Source organism: Dipodomys merriami, unplaced genomic scaffold (genome assembly GCF_024711535.1).
Source record: "Dipodomys merriami isolate MVZ:Mamm:240054 unplaced genomic scaffold, mDipMer1.0.p SCAF_26, whole genome shotgun sequence".
Taxonomy (NCBI): Eukaryota; Metazoa; Chordata; class Mammalia; order Rodentia; family Heteromyidae; genus Dipodomys; species Dipodomys merriami.
The window spans coordinates 7,220,290-7,228,841 of NW_027204048.1; positions in this window are offsets into that span (position 1 = coordinate 7,220,290).

An 8,552-nucleotide genomic window follows, 5' to 3' on the forward strand; every position below is an offset into this window, starting at 1 on the left:
GGAAATGGGAAAGTTAAGGAAGGAGTGGCATTGTCCAAAAAGAAATGTACTCAATACCTGACTTATGAAATGGTAAACCCTTCCTACATTGTTTTCTCTTTCCTTTTTGTCTGAGACAAGGTCTCAAATGCAGTACTGATGTTCTCGCTCATTGAGGAGTCAACTAAGTTGTACACCCAACCCATACAAGACTTTTTTTTTTTAATGCTGGTCCTGGGGCTTAAAACTCAGGGCCTGGGCACAGTTCTTGGGCTTCTTTTTGCTCTACTTTCACCTGTTTTTGTAGTTTATTGGAGGTTAAGAGTCTCAGGGACTTTCCTGCCCAGGCTGGCTTCAAACTATGATCCTCAGATCTCAATCTCCTGAATAGGATTATGTTGGTGTTTGGCTTTGTACACTTTCATCACAATAAAATTATATTTAAATAAAGGAGGTGTATGGGCTGGGAAGGTGGCTCAGTGGTAGAGTGCTTGCCTTGCATGTATGAGACTCTGGGTTCGATTCCTCAGCACCACATAAGCAGAAAAAGCCAGAAGTGGCACTGTGGCTCAAGTGGTAGAGCACTAGCCTTGAGCTGAAGAGCTGAGGGACAGTGCCCAGGTCCAGAGTTCAGGCCCCACAACTGGCAAAAAAAAAAAAAAAGGAGGTGTATATAGACCTAATGTTTAACAGAGATGTTCAAAAAAACAAACATCTCGTTTTCTTGAGAAATATCAATTTCTCTAAAGCTTAAGGTTTAAAAGATAGGTAATAAAAATAAGACAACAAAATAAAATAGGTTTCTGAAAAATTAACAAAGATCAATGTTTTTCCTAAAACATTAGGAAAGAATTTCTAATTGCATGGGTAGTCCATTTCATTTTTTTTTTTTTTTTTGGGTCTGGTCATGGGGCCTGGGCGCTGTCCCTCAGCTCTTCAGCTCAAGGCTAGTGCTCTACCACTTGAGCCACAGAGACACTTCCAGCTTTTTTTTTTTCTGCTTATGTGGTGCTGAGGAATCGAACCCAGGGCCTCATGCATGCAAGGCAAGTGCTCTACCACTGAGCCACCTTCCCAGCCCCCCATTTCATTTTTATAGATGGTTTGAAAGGAAAGATTTGAGAGTCAAACTGTTCATGTTGATGTTGAGCAATACTAAGAAAGGGATATTTCAGTGTTTTAGAATTATGTGATGATGGAAATGAAGGGGTTAGGGTTAGGAAGAGACTTCCAGCGGGCTGTGTTGGAATAATTACATACCAGAGGCCAGAAGGTCCTGATGTACCACTGAACCACAGCCCTGGCCCTGATTTTTTTTTTTTTTTTTGCCAGTCCTTGGGCTTGAACTCTGGGCCTGGGTGCTCTCCCTGAGCTCTTTTTGCTCAAAGCTAGTGCTCTAGCACTTGAGCCACAGCACCACTTTTTTTTTTTTAAATTGTAAAGATAATATATAGAGGGTTAAAGTTACGTGAGCAAGGTAATGAGTACACTTCCTATTGAGCATTGTTACCCCCTCCATTGTTTTCCCCCTACCATCCCTGTCTCACAGACTTTTCTGCCCAGGTTGGCTTGAAACCACAATCCTCAGATCTCAGCCTCCTTAGTAGCTAGGATTTACTGGCATGAGCCACCAGCACTCGACTATGATATTTTAATATTGGAAACCACTTCAAAATGATTATAACTTCCAAATAAATCATTGTTTAACCAAATAAATCAATTGAGTCAAATTTCCCCCAAAACCAGAATTTGGGACTGGGTGTTGGATGCCTGTAATCCCAGCATGAAGGAAGAAGAGGCATCAGGTTCTCAAAGTTCCAGGCCAGCCTGAGTGAGACCCTACCTCAAAAAAAAAAAAGAAGAGAGAGAAAGAGGAAAAGAGAGAGAGAAAGAGGAAAAAAAAAGAAAAAGGCAGCTTTTGTAGAAGAGCTGTGACATTAGTTTGGCCACAATTAAATAAGCTCACAAACAGTAAGACTGTTGTTTCCCAATTATACATGCTTCCTGGCAGCTCTCCTAGATGCTGCTTTGTGATGTTTACAGACCAGGTATCTCAGAAGGCACTAAAAATGGCCTCAAGAGGGAGGGAGGATTGAGGAGCAGGCCTCAGGTCTCCTTACCTGGTCCTGAGAGCCTGGCTTCTATGGAGCAGTGGTCTGGACAGAGAGGTGCCCAGTTAATTTGCCTAGGGTAATCTGATCTGCTGAGAAATCAGAGGTCCACAGGGACCTTCTATACATTTACAAATCCTCTCCTCTGGCCAGCACTAAGTAAGCTGCTCTGAAGTAGCGTGGACAGTCATTCCTTTGTGTGTTAGGTGAGTGAGTTGATGCAAGAACTATCCTAACCTCCTTTATACTTTCCCAACACTGGGCTTGCTGGAAACAGCTCCAGGACTCTCTCCCACTTACATGGGTGTCCTAGGGTGGATTCACAAGGCGGTGGCAGTAGTATAAACATCTTTCTTTGAGATACCACTTTCTATTCTGATTACAAGAATTGTTGAAACAGAAAAAGTTAAGGAACTGAAACTTGTCATGATACTAAATTGAAATTCAGTAAGTTAGCACTTGGGAGACTGAGGCAGTAGGATTTGCAAGTTTAAGACCAGCCTGGGTTATATAAGGAAACACCCCCTCCCCTTATTTTTTTTATTTTTATTTTTTTTTGTTGGTAATGGGTCTTGAACTCTGGGCCTGGATGCTATCCCTCAGCTCTTCAGCTCAAGGCAAGTGCTCTACTATTTGAGCCACAGCTCCAATTTTGGTTTTCTGGTGGTTTATTGGAGATAAGAGTCTCATGGACTTTCCTGCCCAGACTGGCTTTGAACCTCGATCATCAGATCTCAGCCTCCTGTAAGCTTTTTGCTTGTAAAAAAGAATGACCTTCTGCCTTTCAGGCTCTGCTTCAACCCGTCTCCTCTGCTTTGATGGCCTCTTTAATGACTTCTGTAGCTTTCCTGGGAGCAGCAATTCCCTTGTGGGGAGCCTATATCGCCTGCCCTTCCCAATACCAGGGGCAGGAGTGAGCCAGGGCTTCTGGAGATGGAGTGGCAGGCCTGGAATGGCTTTTCTTCTACAGCCCTCAGCACCTTTCTGGCCAGATTAAGAAAACTTGGCAAGTGTCTCAACCACAAATGACATTATCTGTGTTCATATTTCAGGTGTTTTCATGTCTTGTGATTTTACAGCCCTAAGATCAGCAGTGTGAGATTCTGCTGTGCTTTTGTTCCCAAATGGGCAACGTGCTCAGTGAGGTTCTGACTGCTGCAAGGTTACAGGAACAGCTGGAACCAGGCCAATGATTTTCAGTGAATTCTTTATCTTTTATGTTGCTAGGGTTAAAAATTTACCATGGCCAGTAGAGTGTCCATCACTCAGCTAGTACTTATTAACACAGGACCAGTGTTAACATTAATTCAGAATAGACAAAATCTCACTGCTTTGCAAAAAAGTGGCTTTCATTTAAAAAAAAAAAGAAAGAAAGAAAAAGCTGGTGCCGGTGGCTCACGCCTGTAATCTTAGCTACTCAGGAGGCTGAGATCTAAGGATCATGGTTCAAAGTCAGCTCAGGCGTCCACGAGACTCTTATCTCCAAAAAACATCCAGAAAAGCAGAAGTGGCGCTGTGGTTTAAGTGGTAGAGCACTTGCCTTGAGCTGAAGAGCTGAGGGACAGTGCCCAGGCCCAGAGTTCAAGCCCCACCCCAACAGAAAAAAAAAAAAAGCATAGTTCCATTTGTTTACTTTTCATTGGTCAGAATTTGTTTCGCAGGTGACTTGCTTTCCCTGCCTGTCTCCTCTGATTTTGTTGTTTGTTACCAGGGGTCACTGTACTTTGCATAAGCACATGGACACTATCTCACCCAGCAGGATCCAGGCATAAAAACTTTTTTTTTTTTTTCAGTCATGGGGCTTGAACTCTGGGCATGGGCGTTGTCCCTGAGCTGTTCAACTCCAGGTGAGCACTCTACCACTTGAGCCACAGCACCACTTCTAGTTTTTTTTATTTTTTTATTTTTTGGTCAGTCATGGGGCTTGAACTCTGGGCCTGGGTGCTGTCCTTCAGCTCTTCAGCTCAAGGCTAGCGCTCTACCACTTGAGCCACAGCTCCACTTCCCATTTTCTGGTGGTTTATTGGAGTTAAGAGTTTCATGGACTTTCCTGCTGGGGCTGGCTTTGAACCGTGATCCTCAGATCTCAGCCTCCTGAGTAACTAGGATTACAGGCGTGAGCCACCAGCACTGGGCCCACTTCCACTTTTCTAATGGTTAATTGGAGGAGATAAGAGTCTCACGGAGGCCTGGGAAAACAGAAAAAAGCTGGAAGTGGTGCTGTGGCTCAAGTGGTAGGGTGCTAGCCTTGAGCTGAAAAGCCGAGGGACAGTGCCCAGGCCGAGCTGAGCTCCCACAACTGACCCAAAAAAAAAAAAAAAAAAAAAAGTCTTATGGATTTTCCTGCTTGGGCTGGCTTTGAACCTGGATCCTCAGATCTCAGCCTCCTGAGTAGCTAGGATTACAGGTGTGAGCCACTGGCACCCAGCAAAATCTTCAGTCTTAACAAGAGGTGTGTGCCACCCAAGCTTGCAGACAAAATTGCCTTTTCTTAGCCAGGCACCTGTGGCTCATGCTAAAATCCTAGCTATGAAGGAGGCTGAGATCTAAAGATAGCGGTTCAAAGCCAGCCCTAGCAGAAATGTCCATAAGACTCTCATCTCTACAATTAGCCACCAGAAAACTGGAAGTGGTGCTGTGGCTCAAAGTGATATAGCACTAAAAAAATAAAAATGCCTTTTCCCTTTTTTGCAGCACTGAGGATTAAACCAAGGGTCTTACCCATGCAATGCAAGTATTAAACCACTGAACTATGCCTCAGCCTCAGCCCCTCCCTCCCCCCTTTTTTTTGTTGGTCATGGGGCTTGAACTCAGGGCTTGGGTTCTGTCCCTGAATTTTTCTGCTAAGGCTAGCACTCTACCACTAGCCACAGCTCCACATCCAGTTTTCTGATGGCTAATTGGAGGTAAGAGTCTTACAGACTTTCCTGCCTGGCCTGGCTTAGAACTACAATCCTCATATCTCAGCCTTCTGAGTAGCTAGGATGATAGGCACAAGCTACTGGGTGCCTAGCTTGTGTTAGTTTTTATTGTCCCTGTGACAAAAATACCCAACAGAAATACCCTCAAGGAGGAAGGAGTTATTTTTGGGTGGTGTTCTCACCCAGCTCCGTCCATGGTTGGGTAGCCCTATTCATTTGAATAGAACATTGTGGTGGCAGAAGTATGGACAGAGAGCTTCTTTCTTGGTAGACATGAAGTAGAGAAGACAGGCTGACAGTCATAGATGGAGCCAGGACAAGGTGTAAAGTTCAAAGATATACCTTCAGTGATCTACTCCCTCCAACTGGTCCCCTTCTGCAGTTTCCAGAACCTTCCAAAAGAGCACTACCAGACTGGGGGCCAAGTTTTCAACGTATGACTTTATAGGGGGAGTTACATTTCCTAAGCACTGATCTTTACTTCGTCAGATCTGTTCTACCTACAGCCTTCCCCATCCCTCAAGACCCTTAAGGCACATCTGAATTTTCTCATTCACATTTCACAGTCAGTTGTTTAGGAAATCATGCTGGCTCTGCTATCAAAGTTTATTTAGGACCCGGACATTCCCTCTACTGCAACTGCTAAGCCAAGTCCTCATTTGAAATATATGTCAGTAGGGCTCCAGTGGCAGGGAACCAGCTAAGGAAGCTCAAGGCCCTCAGATCAAACTCAGGTGTGGTGGAGGAGTGTGAGTCATGCCCTTCCTTTGCTCCAAAACCTCTGGCATATTTTGTCTCACCCACAGCAAGAACTGAGACCCTGCTAATGACCTCCAGTGACATACTGAGCCATCTCACTGGCACCTCAGCTCGTATGGCCTTGCTTTAGCATGTTAGTGCAGGGCCCTCAGTGTGGAGGTTCTAACTTTCCTAGATATGGAGACACTTCCCCAGCACTGGCTGACTGCCTCAGGCTCTGAACGTGTGCTAGCACATCCCAGCCTTCTCAGCCCACTTCATCTAAGATCTTTATTACCTTTTTCTTTTCTTTTCTATTATCTTTTTCTTTCTTTCTTTCTTTCTTTCTTTTTTTTGCCATTCTTGGGGCTTAAACTTAGGGCCTGACACTTATTTGGCTTTAAAGCCCAAGGTTGGTGCTCTGCCATTTGAGCCATGCCTCCAATTTTCTTTCTTGCCTATTTAGCATCTTGACAGTGATGCTCACCAAATATTTGGTGGCCCAAGGGTTGGTTAGAATGGGTAGATGAAGCAATTGAGAAAATGAAAGAAGTTTCATGTCTTTTGTAGGTTATTTCTTTCTCCTTTTTCTTTTCTTCTTCCTTTTTACCTCCCTCCCTCTGTCCCTTCCTTCCCTTCTTCTCCTTCTTCCTCCCTCCATCTCTCCCTCTCTCTCTCTCTCTCTGTCTCTGTCAGCCATGGGGCTTGAACTCAGTGCTGGGTGTTATCCCTGAGCTTTTCCTCTCAAGGCTAGTGCTCTGCCACTTTGAGCCACAGCTCTAGGTTTTCTAGTGGTTAACTTGAGCTAAGAGTCTCATGGACTTTTCTGTCTGGGCTGTCTTTGAACTGAGATGCTTTAGGGCTGGGAAGGTAGCTCAGTGGTAGAGCACTTGCCTTGAACTGAGATGCTAAGATCTCAGCCTCCTGAGTAGCTAGGATTATAGGCATGAGCCACCAGCACCCAGCTCACTATTTTTCATTTTAATTTTTTGAAAACTTATTAGTGATTCTTGAACTCAGGACCTTGTACTTGCTTTGTAGGTGATTTGCTACTTGAGTCATGTTCTAGCTCTTTTTATTTATTGCTGCTCCTAGGACTTGAACCCAGGGCTTGAATGCTGCCCATGAGCTTTTTCATTCAAGGCTAGCACTCTACCACTTGAGCCACAGCTCCACCTTTGGCTTTTTGGTAGTTAATTGGAGATAAGAGCCTCATAGACTTTCTAGACTAGCTTTGAGCCACAATTCTCAGATCTCAGCCTCCTGAGTAGTGAGGATTATTGCGTGAATCACCAGCACCTGACTTCAGTTGCTTTTTTTTTTTTTTTGCCAGTCATGGTGCCTGAACTCTGGGCCTGGACACTGTCCCTCAGCTCTTCAGCTCAAGGCTAGCGCTCTACCACTTGAGCCATAGCACCACTTCTAGCTTTTTCTGCTTATGTGGTGCTGAGGAATGGAACCCAGGGCCTCATGCATGCAAGGCAAGCACTCACACCACTGAGCCACCTTCCCAGCCCCTTCAGTTGCTTTTTGAACAGGTCTGGAATCCTATTTATGTTACTTATTTAGACAGACACACATGTACCATCATGCTCAGCTTTTATTGGTTGAGATTGGGTCTTATAAACTTTTAGTCCTAGCTGGCTTACCTCTTGAGTAGCTAGGATTACAGGCATGTGCCATCATGCCTACCTTAAAATTTTTTTAGACAGAGTCTACTTAACCCAGATTCACCTCAAACTTAAAATCCTGCAACATCTTCTGTGTGTGGGGATTACATGCATGTACTAGCACCTCACACCAGTCTACACATTTGTAAATGGAATCATCTCTGCACTTCTGAATGGCTACATTACCTTTACTAACACAACTAACTCTACTGTTCTTTATCTTCCTCTTCCTCTTCTTCCTTTCTCCTCCTTTTCCTTCTTTTCCTTCTCCTCTTCTTCTTCCTCCTTCTCCTTTTTGCTGGTCCTGGGGCTTGAACCCTGAGTCCCTTTGTGTTTAAGGCTAGCACTTGAGCCACAGCACCACTTGCAGATTTTTCTGAGTAGTTACTGGAGATGAGTCTCACAGATGGGGACTGGGAGGATGGCTCAGTGGTAGAGTGCTTGCCTCACATGCATGAGGCTCTGGGTTCGATTCCTCAGCACCACATAAGCAGAAAAAGCTGGAAGTGGCACTGTGGCTCAAATGGTAGAGTGCTAGCCTTGAGCTGAAGAGCTGAGAGACAGCGCCCAGGCCCAGAGTTCGGCCCCATGACAAAAAAAAAAAAAGAGTCTCACAGACTTTCCTGCCCAGGCTAGCTTTGAACTGCAATCCTCAAACCTCAGCCTACAGAGTAGTAAGGATTACAGACATAAGACACCGGCACCTGGCTCCATTTTTCTTAAAGTTTACAGACAGAAGCATAGCTGACATGGTACAACACTTGCCAAGCAAGTGCAGGTCCTAAGCTCCTGAGCTCTATTCGCAATAATGAAAAAAAAGAAAAAATAAAAGAAAAACAGAAATGTTGTTTCATATAGTTCTTATTTAATATATCTTGCAAATGTGGGCTGAGTGTCTGACCTGTCCCAGACCCCGTGTCACAGGCTGGGTATGGTAAGCAAAGGCAAAAGCCCCTGTTTTTCAAGGAGCTGAGAGTCTACTAAGGACTCAAGAGGGTAAAGTGAAATGGCCATTTTCACAAACTTCATTGGAAAGACCAGAAATTGGGCTTTTCCTCACCCTGAGATCAGGTCAGAGGCTCAGCAGGGTAGTAGTTGTGAAGATTTCCTGATGACGAGCAGGGCAGCTGGGC